The following is a 16,643-nucleotide window of genomic DNA, read 5'->3' as shown; positions in this document are numbered from 1 at the left end:
CATGCCAATCATCTGTCGTTCCTCCCGTGCAATTCACTTGTGAGAATCAGTTTTCGCATGCCACACAGGATCAGGACCACACTGCTCCATCCTCACCAAGGCATATAATATATGGTGGCCACGATGGACCACAAGATAGTGCGAGCTATTTCAGCAGCTATGGCATGGAGAGTAGTTCTGGATCGTATCTGTACCATTATCATGTCCCCGATACTCAGTCAGAACCTCCTATTCAGTGGGTCTATAAATGGTAAGATCCTGAGTTCTACGTCATTTTGCAAGGACAATGGTCAACCACTTCTGCATAGACAGTGTAAACATAGGCTGAGTTTAAGACAGAGTTACTATCGACACGACAGTTAATTCTAATATCCATCGATGAGTACAATATGACCGAATGTAATCGCCCCTCAAGCTGGTGGTTCTAAATGTGATGCAAATTTACCTTTTGCAATTACTTTATTTCCATACCATATTGTTACACTAATTTTTTCCATCTCGTAGGTTGCACGTGGCGTGGATACCATGATAAGTACCGAAGGATGAGATGTAATTGCATTTTTAGCTTTACTACGGACAATTCAATATATATTTATTAATTTTAGGCGTTGCATATGTAATATACGCATATATTCGAAGCAATAATTATATGTTCGTGCTTGAATTTCTATTACTATCTGTTTATTGCCTTCGAAACTTCCAAAATATAGCAAAGATCATGCCAAAATTTTATATTATATTACAAAACATATCATGATTTTATACTATTTTTTTTCATGATTCAGTGATCAATTTTTTGTTTCTTACGATTTTCCTACATAATTATTGATAATACTTCCATACATCTCGGTAATCGCTTAAAATCGTTGGGTTATCGCATTAATTTGGACGGTTTTCGATCCCTCGGTTACCGACCAAACTGTTCGATTTACCGAGCAAACCGCTTGGTAACCGGTCCAAACCGACAGGTTACCGAACGGAAGAAAATCGATTTTTACTCTAAATTTCAAATTTTATCAAATAAATTTTCTATAAAATTTTAAAAATTTTTGTCCGATATCTGTGATAATTTTGTTACCGCTGGAGGTCGGTAGCCGAACTCGGTTAGGCAACCCGAACCTTTCGCACGACCTCCTCCTCAAGTCTCCGACCACATCCAGCGTCCGCCGCCATCGGCCATTCCCTCCGCACGTCAGCGCGCCCGCTTCTCCCTCCACTCTCACCGCCGCCTTCTTCACCTCTCAATGACCGTACCCTGCTCCCGTTCGTCGCCGCTGCATCCAGACACTACGCGTCGACGTCCGGGCGGCGAAGGCGCTCGTCGTCGTCGCCGCCGATTTTGCTGAGGCGGAGGAGGGCAAGGAGGCCGATGCGGAAGGGCCCCAGCGAGCTCAGCGTGCAAATTGACATCGAGGAGGCCCTCCCCGACGATCCAGAGATTCTGGTAGCTTCGGCACCCTAGTTTTGAAGCTTTGAACTGATAAAGTTGGTGTTGATCTCAAAATTTCCGGAACTGTACATGCATTTGAAGCCACATTGTTAAATCTCCCTTTGCACTTGTATCAAATGTCAATTGGCAATATATATACATGTCTCTTATTGTGAATGACTATGCAGAGCATTGCAGAAACGCTCCAAACTGATGTTGGGAAGGCAATGAAGGTGGCCTTCGACGACCTTGAAGGCTCTGAGTACGAGACCAGAGATCTTTGTATAAGCAATGTGAACAAGTACCATAGGATTGAGGCCTCTCTGTTGCTTTGTGATGATAATTTCATCAGGAAGCTGAACAAGGAATGGAGGGATGAGGATTGCACTACTGATGTTCTGTCAATGTCACAACATATCCCAGGGCTTGATATTCCCATTGTACGACCTCCTACTGAATCAGTCTATTTGTTTTTTATGCTTATTATTTGACCTTTTTTTTACATGTTTTGTTTTTCTCTAACAGCTGCAGTTGGGTGATATAGTAATTTCTGTTGAAACAGCCCGAAGGCAGGCAGAAGAAAGAGGCAACACACCTCTTGATGAGATAAGAATTCTCATGGTTAGTTTGTTTTTGTCATTGCTAGCGTTTCAACATTTTGGTATTGTGGTGCCCTGGTGCATATCAATCGGCACATTTTATTTCCTAATGTCTAACTTCCATTTCAGTAGAGCACAATCAATTGATCAATACTGTAATTCTTGTCAGATGTATCATCGTAGAGATGTTAACCTCATGCCATATTTTTAGCCTTCGCAATAGACAAATACAACATGAAGCAAATTGAGCCAATAATAAGAACATGCCAGGTAAATAGCTAAATAGGTGCTGATTTAAACTGTGCTAAACAGCTCATTTCTAGCTACCTTTGCTTATTTAATGGCTTGAATACCCCTTAGGAAGTTTCATATGACAGTCCAATGTTGGAACAGCTTGCCACTCCATTCAATGCTAACCAACTTAAGCTTCAACAGGTGCATGGATTATTGCATTTATTGGGATTTGATCATGAACTTAGCAAAGAGGCTGAAGAAGAGATGGAAAAGGAAGAAGAACATGTACTGAGGACTCTTGAGTGGAAATGAAAATGAATAATTAAGAGTGCATATGAAGTTGCTACCGATGTGGAACATTCAGAAATTTCCGTTGGTAGGTTAGCTTTGCACTTTACTCAAAAGACAATGAACATCAGTCTATTCCTTCTCACTGGAGTACCTATGGATTCATGCATTATACACAGAGGCCAACAGCGATATAGAGAAAATGAACCTACAAGAGGATCATCTGCCAAAACTAAGCCATATCGTATGTGACATAGATGGTGAGTTTATGAAGCATCTAAAAGTGTACGGTTTTTATTGAATCCTGTCAAGTTCTAAGTTCTAACCATACATTTTCCTTCATAGGACACCTGCATGAAGCATCAATGGAATCTTTGAGAGAGGCAATTTCAAGGGGAGTAAATGTTATCATTGTTACTGGAAAGGTGGGACTTATGTATTCATGGTATATGTCCATGCAATGTTAATGGCACTGATCTTAAGTGGAGGCTAGTCTTTAAGAATTTTTAATATTGTCAATCCTATACTAGCTTTCCCAAACCTGAAAAGAGTATGTGGAGGACTCTGGAAAGCCCTCATGAAAGTTTATAGTTACATACGTTTTATTGAGTGAACAAAACTATGAAACAGGTACTTTAGAAACTTCTACTTTACATTTAGGTAATTAGATAAACCTGGTAAAGGAAAATTCTATGGTACAATAATTACTTAATTTTTTTTTACTGAAGTCAAATAAGAAGTAATATAATATCCTGTGATGAATCCAGAAGTGAAGCATGTAAACAACCTCCAAAAGTTGACTGTATTTTTGCTTGTCATTTGGTATTTCTTTTTCTAATGTGTTCTTGATATTTTTTCTTAAACTAGAGACGGACTTCCACCATTAGAACCCTCAAACTTCTTGATTTCCATGGAAAAGGTGATTTTGTATCAGAGAGTTCGCCTGGTGTATTTTTTCAGGTATATTCTGTCCAATTACACTTGAATAAAAACTCTAGAAGTGTGGAGGTTTGTTGTCAAAGCTGTGTGTCATCTCATGTTACCTTGTTTTTTCTTGTGATGTAGTTGTCAAGATGTTTGCAGCATCAATGCTTTCTTTCCCCAAGGCATATTTTAGGATTGGAATTTTACTCAACGTCTCAGTGGTCTAATATGTGGTTCACTGGTTTAGCATAGCCAATTGAATTTCCTTTGACCACACACTATGTATATGACGTGCAATTATTCTCCTACAAGAGGAACAGCTCGTCAGAAGACTTGCATATTTATATAGGATGCAATCAAATATTACTTTTTTGTTGCACAAAGGACATGGTTAAATGTTTAGATTTTGAAGTACTCAAGCCATTGTTAAACTTCTTGAACTGTTCCCCAATCCATGCCAGTTGTTTCTGCAACTATGTAATATGTATTCCATCAGCAGCATGCAAATAAAAATAGGGTTAAACTAAGATGTTTCCACATGCCTATATATAAGGGTAATGTAGAAGGAAGTGGGTATCAACTGTTGAGCTCTCCTGTTATGTGGGGACGCAAATACATCCGACGCCACTCGAAGATCGAAGATCAGCGCAGGATCATATGCAGTTCAGCGTCAATTGCTTGCCATCCAATCCGATTCAGTTAGTTTGTTTAGTCACGATTAGTTGTTTAGTCATTCGGATAGACATGTTAGTTAGATTACAGATTGCTTTGTTAAGTTTGTTAGCAAGGTTTGTTAGGCAGTGATCTCTATATAAGGAGACATCACACTGAGAAATAAAGGCAAGCAAAAATTTACCTTTATTAGGGGGATCTATTGGGTTTTTTGTTGAGATTAACTGGAGCATTTTATTCTTAGCTGTTATTTATTATTGGTTTTGGATAATAGGTATGAAACGTGCTCCCCTTGAGCATGACCTCTTTTTCACACCAATGATCTTTTCGCCTCTGTTAACAATTTCATATCTCTTTTAGGTATTAAAAAATTAGTCAGCTATGTTTCTATAAGTTTCTTTTGCTCCATTTGCAGGCATTTTTGTACTCCTTAAAGCATAAAATTCCTGTTGTTGCGTACTGTGGGCAACAATGTTTGACCTTGTTTGAACATCCTTTTGTCGACTTGCGCACACTGTGCATCACCAGACCAAGGTATGATCTTTAGCTGTTTGCTAGACAGACTTTTGTTCTAACTATGCTAGGCTTTAGGTAATCGAGGCAATTGTGAATTTCATCACAGGTAAAAGTGATGTGTTCAATTGAGGACCTTTTGGAATATTCATCTATTCAGGTTTGTCTTATTCTCCTACTGCAATGTTGGCAAGCACATATTGGTTGGAGTATTGATAAGGCTGGCAAACTTTTTTGTCTTTCTGGGCAATTTTGCAAGTTTTGTTGTATATTAGTTGAAATTTATCAGGTTTTTACTAAAGTAGGATAAGAAGAAAACAGTAAATTTGTAAATCTACAACACTTGATGAGATCATAAGCTCATAACTGCGCACTCATGTCAAGTAGTCCAAATTTTAGTTTTTGGTTGAATTTATATATTCTGATAATCCAAAGCACTAGCAGGAGCAGGAAGACTGCCCTGCTTTATGCCATTTGAACTAACACCAATCTTGAAGCAACGTTATTAGTAGTTGAGTAGTGGGTGTGTTGTGGACACGGTTGTGGGTTGCCAATACAGCAGAGGGCCCGATCTTCTAGCACCCCAGCACAACCGGCCGAGGAGGCAGCATCAGCAGCAGCTGAGGCATAGAGATTAGCCTCTCAACTTATTCTGAGCTTGCAAGTACAAATTAAGATCCTTAATATCGATTTGTTAGGAGCCTTATGATCTCTTTAGTTGGTAAGATACGATTGTTAGGCCTCTATATAAACAGAGATGAAAGAAGAAATGAAGCAAGAAAGAATTGATCTCCTTTCCTCTCTTCTAACCTCCATCTGTTTTTCCTCCCAACCCCCACTACCCTAACCACGCCAAGAGGCTTGCAACACTGCTCCCCGACATCAACTTCCTCTTCACCCTCATCCCCCAACCAATTACCAGTACAACCTTCGCTGAAGACCTATTCACATCAGTGTGTATAACCCTTAGTACGCTTTAAAATTTGTGCCTACACTTTCAGGTAGAGTTCTCTCAGTTAGCAGTTTAGCACTCAGGAATGCAGATAAAATCTGCCAGGCAGGTTTCTAATCACCCCAGCCACTCTGCTAGCAGTGCTAAATGAAATAGAATTATCTATCCTTTGTGTAGTGAACTACAACATAAAAAATTGTCTTCAGCAAATCTATGATGGTATTGTTGGAATAACTGAAGAACCTCTGTCAAACAGCACTCTGTAAATCTGCAATGAATCAGATAGATAGATATTAGATCAGTTTGACTTAAAGTGAGCTTACACTATTCTTTGGTACTTGCAGCAGAAGTTGCTGCCCTTTGACAGTGCTGAAGGGGATTCATCTGTCCTGAGGCAGCATTGTTCAGAACTAACTGAAGGGAAAGCACGTGTTATCATAATGCAGCCAAACACAATTGATATCATTCCCTTCAATGCTTCAAAGGGTGGTGGCATAAGAATTCTACCTGATAATCTTAGAAGGCGTAAGGATTCACTCCGATCGAAGAACTGTATTTAGTGTTCATTTTGTGCCTTATTTTTGTGGCGTGCTCTCTTAAATGGTGCAAAGTGCTGACGTTAGAGTTTCCTTTAAAATGTTGTACATTCCTCCGCAGTGTATTCAACTGACATCATTACTGGAGCATTCTTACACAAAAGCATGGTGGTTGAGAGCTTTAGATACTAGACGAGGAACTATCCAATTTGGACATGTTTGGAGAAAGAGAACAAAAGAAGTATTTTATGTGACTTAAGTTGTTACATTCATTCCTATGAGAACTCGTCTATGATTAGGTTTATAAATAACGCATATATCTTTCTATTCTTCAGAACAGCTCGCTTCAAGAAGGTCCACTGGACAAACATTGGATGAGCCCAGCCATGACATCATGAGGACAAACACCAGGTGGAAGCACATTTTGCAACTTGCGAGAACCATGCGGCAGCATCATCTCTTATGGCGCTTTCTTCTAAGCAAGCACTTAACTCCATGGCAAATTTGATTTCCCTTTGTATATTTGTACAGATGTGCTTCGAAAAACATTACTGACTGTTGCTCGGTTGATGGTTTCCCCCCACCTGGTGGATATGTATTCATTCACATGAAAAGAACAGTGAGGTGTAGATTCGTGAGCAGGAGTATCGGCGGGCTAAGAAAAAGAGTCTTATCCCCGCGGATTAGGAAGGATAAGATAGATTATGACAGCTAGAAGGTGCTTTCTGTTAGCTAGGGATCCTGCCTTGGGAGTCGATTACGGTAATTAAGTGTGAGATTAGCTTCTTTATTGTGATCTGATAGGCTGGGACAGCCAGCCGTCTCTGTCAAGTCATCTTCAGTAGAGCCAAGGGAAGCAACCCTGCCTGCCCCCTTAACCCTGTACGTGCTGTCACGCATGGATCGGTTCCTGGAAGCTTGGCTGCTTCCAGAGAGAAATGAAAGTGGTCTCTATGGCACCAAGACAAACTTCTGAGGAACAGCAATGAGCACGCCCAATTCATGCTGTTTGCGCCCAGGCATTTCTTAACGTGTCGATGCATTCCTGCTTTCTAAGTCTGCGCATTCGACAAGTATTGTGATACGGAGGGACTGCCTGCCAACTTCGGGCAGGAGTTCCTACATAGGTGTTCCAAACGAGGGCTTAGCGAAACCATCTAAATGTTCCAGTGTATTCACAAATCAGCTTCTGAGTCCTTTCAGAAATAATTCAGGTGCACGCTCTACCTTCGTAGAAGCCGTATCCTTCCTAAAAGATACCAGGAATTATCCTTCCTAAAATAATTCAGTTGTATTACCAGGAATGAACGCTTACACACAATAGAGTTGTAGTAAAAATAATTCTATTAAATCATAATTGTGATTTTGATGATTAATGATAATATAATAATTGAGATTAACATGTTTATCAAAAATATATGTTAGTATGTCTTATAGATGCAATACATCAAGAAACTACCATAGCCGAGACAAAGTTCGGTTGAATTGAAGAAGTCTCAGGAAAGATGTACTTACCGGCTGGTCTGGTGCTGAAAGAATTATACACACTAGAGCTTTGTGTCCAGAGGCAGCTTTACCTCACCGGGTAGTCTGAAGTCAAATAGGCAAAAGCAGCAGAGCATTGTTGATAAAGGGGAGAATGAAGATGGCTTCACTGAATGGTCCGGTCATCATTGGAGGATCACACCAGACTAATTCTTGCAGAGAAGAATCCAAGCATAAAAGAATGAAGATTAACTCACTGGAAGGTCCAGTACCTGTGTTGTACATATCGGATGCTTTGTACTGGAGTATTTTCTGCAAAAGCGTTTCCAAGAGTTGAAGCTCAAAGAATACCTCACCGGATGATCTGATGATATATATTGTGTACACCGAAGATTTACACCAGAACAATTTGCACAGAGAGGCTGCAGAGGCTCGGATGGCTCAAATGTACTCACCATATAGTTCGGTGATGGAGATGATATATACACCGGAGTGTCTGTGTGAGGAACCGTCCAAACAGTATTCTAATTAATCATCAGGAGGATCATTATTCATGAATACTACCTCAATGATTAACTAGAATACTATCCCGGTAGTCCCGGCACGTGTTTTGTACTCAAGATCGGAACACATGCCATTCCAACATGCATATCACAACATAGCTTAAGAAAGAGCGAGTAATTAAAGTTATATTACAAGTTCTTAAGCATACAACTATTTGCAACAGTTTACACAAAGAGAAACTACGCAGCGAAAAAATAAAACCTTAACAACAACGAAAAGAGAGTGGAACCATATGCCTTTAGGCTCCACCTCAAAAGCTACGTCTCACCAAAGTAGGATGCACTACTCTTACCCACCATCTGCATCGGCGGCACGAAGTAGCCAAACACCAAATCACCCTCATCAGCAGAACCTAAAAGCGTAGGCATGAGTACGAAGGTACTCACAAGACTTAATCCATGTAGAGCACATATACTTAGCTCGACTTCAAGGATTATGCATTGAGTTGTTAGTAAGAGTAGACCACAAGGTTAAGTAAAACATATACGGTAAGCAACCTAGACAAATATGTGTGAGTATCTATACTTAACTCAAAAACAACTACCTTTCTACCCTGCAGTATCCACAACTTGAACCTATACTTATAGTAACTATAGTATCTCATCAACAAACCACCAATCAAAACCATCATACCAGAACCTTAGCCCACATTCATAAACTCTACGACTGACACAAATGAAACAATATGCTCATGACCGAGAGCGCGGCAATTCGAATTGTTCTTACACCCTGCAGGGGGGTACAACTACCCACACGACTCGAGGACCATTCGGCTAGTGCTACTCACGAAAGTACACACAAGGGGGTACTCGAGTCAACCTTTCTCATACCCGGAACCACCCACTTGCAATGTCCCTATAGCACCGGGGTTACCGCGAGCGTGTCCCGGACACCTCCGGCTCCCCGCCACCTTGCTTCTCCTTTTCTTTTTTTCTTACGTGTCATAGAGCCATAAGGCAAGTGTCGGCACGGCATATGATAATCGGCTTACCTTACCATTAGATCAGTATATGGTGAGTACGGTAAGTGCTAGAGCCAACTGTACCGATGGACGCTCTTAAACGATGCAAGCTGTCTATAGCATCCAGGCTCCTCTCCCGAACTACCCAGAGGACTCCTCCTGGGCAGAAGATACCCCTAACACCGCCCACATCTTGCCTCAATCTCACATCTGAACCATCCTTCTCAACCTCATATTTGTATCTGTAAACAATGATTGAGCCCTAAGCTCGCGAACAACGGTAGCACTGTCGCTCGACTTCTACCGAGAACCTAAGCATTGCTAAGCATTTCGAATAACCCTTGAAGCTAGACACCAACTATATCATCAAGGTTACAAGAATACAAATTTATCAATAAGTCAAGGTAGAGACAATGCATCAACATAGGTTCTACCCATATCAGCCCGACACTGGACTCAACACATGCAAACATACATAAAGCATAATTTATCAATTTTAGACTCTATTCAATTTGAACAAAGGGTGCAGTATGCTTAGATGCTTGCCTGGCTGCTCTAGGGTTTGCCCGATACTTCCTGAATAGAACTCGCAGAAGTGGTGTGCCTCGGTGTCACACTCACACCACGCTCCGGTTCTTCGTTCACTACTAAAGAATGCATGCAATGATGAGCATGACCTTGAGGCCATGGCGCACTGCCGGTCGGCTCGGCTGGCTTCGTCGGCGGCGAACGGAGGTGGACTCTGGCCAGCCGAGGGTAGCACGAGCATCAGCGCGCCAAGGGGAACCCATTGGTGGCACATGTCGTCGATGGCGAGGTTCGGTGAGCGGCGGCGCACGACGAAAACAACACGACGACGACGCGGTTCGGCGAGCCGATAGCGAAATAGCGGTGAAACCCGGATAACCGAGGGCACCAACAGCTTCTACGCGTGCTAGTGAACTCAACGGAGTGGTTCTCGGCCAACGAGCCCGACCAGAACTAGGCCGGTGGCATGCGGCCATGGGCGGCGGCGACGCGCCGATGAAAAACGGACGCACACTCTAGGATCTACAGGGGAGGAGGAAGCTCACCACGGTGTCGATTGGGCCGGAGGGGCGGTGGCTCGACGGTGAGGTGCGGAACTTGGCCGTCGGAGATGAAGAAGAAGGTGCCCGCACGATGGGCCGGCGGCGGATTCGGAGGGGAAACGGCCGGGGAGACTTCGGTGAAGCTCCACACGAGCTCCTGGGGGCTTGGCCAAGGCGGAGGTGAGCTTGACGACTCGGATTTTGCCGTCGGCTGGTGTGCTGCTCAGCTGCGCTCTGCGTGCTCTGCTCTTGCATGCGCATGGCAAGTGAGAGAGGGAGGAGAGAGTGAGTAGAGGGCAGGAAGGGGAGGAGATAAGGACTGCGGCCACTCCTCGATGCCGTGCTCCGGCTTTCCGGCGATGTGGCTGGCCATGAAAGTCAACAAAATCGGTGCTGCCCACGAGCAGTGCTCGGCGAGAGAGAGGAGGTGAGAGGCAGAGAGAGGGATGACAGGTGGGGCTGATGAACAGTGACCGACTAAAGAAAATAGCATCTCCACTTCTTCTATTCAAAATAATATCTTCCCGTGGTCCAAAAATCATGGGACAATTTTTGTGTGAAACTACAATTCATGTACAACCTATTTTAACTAGTTTGACCCATAATGCCTAAGCCAATTTCAAACTAAAATTCTCCAAACATACAACCTTTTCTAACTTGTGGTAATTTTTATGCCTTCAAAATCATCCCCAAAAATTTGGGAAAATTCATTTATATTCTTCATATTGTATGGACTAATTTCTAAAATTGTTCCCAATACTATGTTGTATACTAATATTGTGAGTTGCTTAACAATGCACCAATTAACATTGATTTTCATAATCTATGTTTAACTGAAATGCATGTTCATAATTCACCAAAACAATTAAGCACGATGCCAATGATATTTATGATGCTTAATGACATGCTTAAGCCTTCTGGGCTGTTACAGTCTGGTGTTCAGGATGACTTTGAGTGGAATCCAATAGCTAGTTTCTGATGGTGTACTCACCGGATTGTCCGGTAATTGTACTACTGTTGTCACAGGATAATCCGGTGTTAAAAACTTTCCTAAACCATTAGATTAACAGCTAGTTGGTGAGGTTGAGACTATAAATACCTCTCCACTCGATCATTTGAAAATGTTGGAGTCCAGAGAAACACAGAGACACTTGAGAAGATATCTAAGCCACTAAAGTGCTAAAAGTGATCATCCAAGATAATTAGCATATAGATTAGAGAGTGATTAGTGTTATTAGGCATAGAGTGTTCCTAGGTGATTGCTATCTAGAGAGTGGATCAAGGAGTGATCCAATCTTGTACCGAGAGGTATGCCAGTGTCTTATAGTCTTGGTGACTCACCGTCATCTTCGATCTTAGTGGCTCAATCTTGTTGACCCTCCGACTTGGTGTGAAGTGGCGGTAAGACACGCATACGTGGATGGGGAGACCCTTTCTTCGGTGGCTTAAGCTTCAAAGTGATCACAGCAGCAAGCGACTGGAAGAGAGACTAGTGGTGAGATCTTGTCTTGGTGGTTTGGTGGCTTATCTGGCTTGAGGTCTTGCCTTGGTGGTTGAGTGGCTCAAGAGTTGTAACGAGGTGCCAACCGGGAGCATATAATTGGTGGAGCTTTAACGTAGACTAGGGGTGACATTTATGCCATTGATACTATAGGATAAAAATTCATTATACCGAGTTTGTGTCTCTACCTTATTTACATTTTCGTATTTACATTTTAGCAATTTACCTTACTAGACTATGCTGCAATCCTCTTGAGCGGTAGAGTAGACATACTAGATAAAGCTAGAGCACATTTAGATAGAAATTGAGATAATTTTATTTTATAAAGTTTTTGAAGCTAATTTAGTTTAGTTTTTAAGTGTCCTGATTTACTCATTTCTTAGGACGTCACCGATCCTCACAAGAGTGATTCTCAAACTAAGGTTGAGCCAATTCTAAAATACCGTAATTGCATTGTTTCTCAAGGAGAGGGCAGTAAAAGAGGAATCTTGATTCTTGCGTGCCATTTTCCTGAGGAAACCAGGAGATCCAAGTATTCCTTGCAGAAAATCCTTTTGCTATTGCTGTTACTTACTAATACAAAACTCCTTCGCTGTTGCCAATTGGTTCACTTGCGCCGTCATGTGCAAACTTGCAACGAAGAAGCCGGATAGGAATGGATAAGGCCAGACAGAAGAGCAGACCCTGATCAAGCACCGATTTTCTTGTTGTGTCAAAACAGAGCACCATTGCGGTAGGCTTCCAATGGGAGCGCATTATAGGATTACGAAAGTAGTCTAGATAAACCATTGCCATGCTAAATATTTTATTCTGAATGTGTTAAACTAAAATGAAGCGATTCCTTATATGCTACTCCGTACTGAATAAATTCATATGTCCACAAGGACAGTAGTCTAGCTAAACTGCTCTGCGTTGCTCACTGTAGTTGCGATTCTAATCCTCCATGCCATTGCCGGCTGTTCCCCAAGACAGGAGGCTTGGTAGAGGCAGCGACGATTGAGGAAGAAGCAAAAGAGCAATGTTGCAGCCCAAGGTCAAGAATCTGACAACATGCAGGGTACAAAATCGAAAATTGAGTTGGACATCTAGGTTTAGGGTTGCAGTGCCTTTATCTAATATAATGTTCTAAACAAATTAACGTGCTAATCATACTGTCCAAAATGCATGTTCTTCCCAAACACAACTACTCATACCTCCACTGGAGCTGTCTATAGTGATGTGCTATGTAAATTTTATACCTCACTGCTATGTTGGTCCTGATCAGTTTCAAGTTTTGTTAGTTGAGATCATTTCTACTGATTACGATGGACAATTATAATCTTAAATATTTGCAACAATCACTACGTGAAAAAAAGTCATAGGTGACGGGTGATAATCATCATAGGTGACGGGTCCCGCACTCGTCACTCCAAATACGTCACTGATGATTAATCATAAGTGACAGATACGGACACATCATCAATAAAATCATAGGTGACGGGTTGTAACAATGACGGGTGTATGGTGGTTATTGGTGACACTGCTAATAAAAATTTTTACTGTTAGATAAAAAGGAAAAAAACAGCAATAAAGAGCATTTGGTAATCAGTTTAGTAGCATTTACCATGAACATGGTCTTGTGTGTCAGTCTACAATCGTCTTTCGCGTTGTAGTTAGGATCAGCTCAAAGGTACTTGATAAAAACCTTGTATAAAGAGGGATCGATTAGGGAACATTTGAATGCTAGAAAAGTAAAAATATGTAAACTAAGTCAGATAGAACTTACGCGTTGAGGAGTCTTTTTACAACGCTATAATCACGCTCTCTAGGTTTGCCTTTTGGTCCTACTGGTCTTGATGAGTCGAGGTACAACACCAAGTTCCCTTCGAGGTAAATGACCAGTAGAACCTAATGGCCACCAGTGTTGTAGGCTCCCAACTGGTAGTCTATTTTGGAATATTATTGCATTGCCTTGGTCACATAGTCTAAAGCGTAGTCGCTATGAAGTTGGATGACCGAGATTGTAATGGCCCCAGGGTCAAGAAATCTGATAGGCACTTTGTTCTTATTTGCTTCTTTGATCAAGTGTCTTTAGATAAGAATATAGTTAGATTCAAGATTTAGTGGTATTAATTAATGAATATCTAGTTTCAAGGGACTTACAATATGAAGATCTATAATAACGATACATCCATAGCATCAAGGTTAAAGAGATCATATAAGTCATTGAAAACTACAAAGAAGTAGCCGTCTTCAGTTAAGAAATGGCGTCATTAACCTTTGGTGTCTCTAGAAGTCTGCATGTGGTAATTATGCAGCTCGACACATGCTTTATCCTGCCCTTGTTAGGCCATCTACTGTCATCAAGGGCTTCCCATATTGAAATTTCGTGTTGGCACTAGTCCACGCTGCTCCAATGTCTGTGGACTTCTTCGCTGGTACAATGGCCTTCGACCTCTTCGCAGGTGATTATTAGAACCTTTCTTCTCGGCTCTATTTTCCTTCTTCTTTTTTTGCTCTTTTGGGGAGACAGAATTGGAGTTGGAAGCAAGGCCACTGGATGCGGAGGAGAAGGTAGTGAAGCTGGCTTCTTTGGAGGAGGAGAATGCAATGAAGCTGCCTTCTTTGGAAGTGAGGAGCATCACTGTCGGCTGGTGGTATGAGCCGACAGTGATGTGTTCGGTATAAAAAAGTGGCACTCCCCTTCCTCAAGCCCGAGCACAACAAAGAGGACCTATATTCTTGCTCGGTGGTGGCCATTTTTGGTCATCTAGCTCTTGGGGCTTCAAAATTTTGAGGAATCCTCATGTCCTAGGTGTTTCAAGGTATGTAACTTTATCTTTAATCCATTTCTAGTTGGATTTTGTTTGCTAAATTGCACTAGATTTTGAAATAATGGAGATCAACCTATGGCCATGATGTTTTAAGAGAATGTAGATGCAATCATACATCATTTATGATATGAAAGCTTCAATTAATAGCTTATGGTGGAAAGTGTCTTTATTATTGATTTACATTTGCTATAGGTATGAGCATATTTATTTTTGTTTTTTAATTACTTAGAACAATTAGCCATTTGGTGTCTCTAGAAGTCTGCATGTAGTAATTATGTAGGTCGACACATGCTTTATCCCGCCCTTGTCAGGCCATCTATTGTCATCAAGGGCTTCCCATATTGAAATTTCGTGTTGGCACTAGTCCACACTGCTCCAATGTATGTGTACTTCTTTACTGGTACAATGGCCTTCGACCTCTTCGCAGGTGATTCTTAGAACCTTTCTTCCCGGCTCTATTTTCCTTCTTCTTTTTTGCTCTTTTGGGGAGACATAATTGGAGTTAGAATCAAGGCCACTGGATGCGGAGGAGAAGGTAGTGAAGCTGGCTTCTCTGGAGGAGGAGAATGCAATGAAGCTGCCTTCTTTGGAAGTGAGGAGCATCACTGTCGGCTGGTGGTATGAGCCGACAGTGATGTGTTCGGTATAAAAAAGTGGCACTCCCCTTCCTCAAGCCCGAGCACAACAAAGAGGGCCTATATTCTTGCTCGGTGGTGGTCATTTTTGGTCATCTAGCTCTTGGGGCTTCAAAATTTTGAGGAATCCTCATATCCTAGGTGTTTCAAGGTATGTAACTTCATCTTCAATCCATTTCTAGTTAGATTTTGTTTGCTAAATTGCACTAGATTTTGAAATAATGGAGCTGAACCTATGGCCATGATGTTTTAAGAGAATGTAGATGCAATCATACCTCTTTTATGATATGAAAGCTTCAATTAATAGCTTATGGTGGAAAGTGTCTTTATTATTGATTTACATTTGCTATAGGTATGAGCATATTTATTTTTGATTTTTAATTAATTAGAACAATTAGCCATGAAATTAAGGTATGTAGCAAGCTCCAATTATCATTGCGTCTGACTATTTTAATTTTCTGCTACATACATATAAATTTCCTACAGATAAGCTCGAGAAGGACAATCTCATGTATGTTCAAAAACGGCTCATCCATTTCATACATGTAGAGATCATAAAGGAGAGCGACGAATTTTATGATCATGACAACTTTCGGAGCCAAGGTTTGTAATCTCAATAGAACCTGGTCAGTTCAATATATTGAATATACCTACATCTTGCAGTCTATTGATGTATTATAACTTTATGGCTAATGATATAGAAAATGAAGCAAATGAACTCATTACTTATTTTTAATTCACTGTGCTAAAGCTAATTTGTTGGTTTATATATTGTTAGGTACGAGGTTGACTCAAGAATGAAGAATGCTTTGCTTTGAATGAAAATGACAAATCTGAAGGTCAAGTGCATGATATGTGTATAACTTTGTGACTTTGTATAAATGAATGTGTATGACTTGGTGAGTTTCATAACGATTTTGCATTATATGGGTATGCCTTTGTGATATTGAATGAATATGTTTGATCTGATGTGAATCTATTGTTGAATGATCTATGAATCTGTTGTTGAATGACCTGTGTATATAAATTTAGTAATATATAAATCTGTTGTGAATACATGCAGTAATATATAATTCAGTACTGTATAAATGTATGTACAAATGCTTCTAAGCCTACAACCGTATGTACAAATGCACAACAAACGACTCCCATTCTAGATCACAGACGGCTCATAACTTTGAGCCGTATGTGATATTCTAATAGTACAGACGGCTTTTGATTGAAGCCGTCTGTATTGTAACTATACATAGACGGCTCGAAACTAATTTGTATAGACTCTTTTTCACATACAATTAAAAAAACATTTTACGTGGAGTTTTTGAATCGTCTGTGCAAATGTTTTATCTAAGTAGTACCTGCATGTGTATTGTATGCAGACATGAGACCTGGCAATTTATTTGTTATCAGGATGTGTAGCTGTTCAGGAAGTTATTTTTATTGGAATGCATGCCATACCATTTTCCAAGT

The 16,643-nt window shown here is 41.0% G+C and overlaps 1 pseudogene; it reads left to right on the top strand.

Annotated features, from left to right (window-relative positions):
• The first annotated feature begins 1,115 nt into the window (after window positions 1–1,115).
• Window positions 1,116–7,163, top strand: LOC133918655 (endoribonuclease YBEY, chloroplastic-like; annotated as a pseudogene).
• Window positions 7,164–16,643: the final 9,480 nt, after the last annotated feature.

The sequence above is a fragment of the Phragmites australis genome, chromosome 5, assembly GCF_958298935.1.
Source record: "Phragmites australis chromosome 5, lpPhrAust1.1, whole genome shotgun sequence".
NCBI classification, from domain to species: Eukaryota; Viridiplantae; Streptophyta; class Magnoliopsida; order Poales; family Poaceae; genus Phragmites; species Phragmites australis.
Note: the sequence above shows the minus strand (reverse complement) of the source record. Positions and strands in the feature narration are given on the sequence as shown.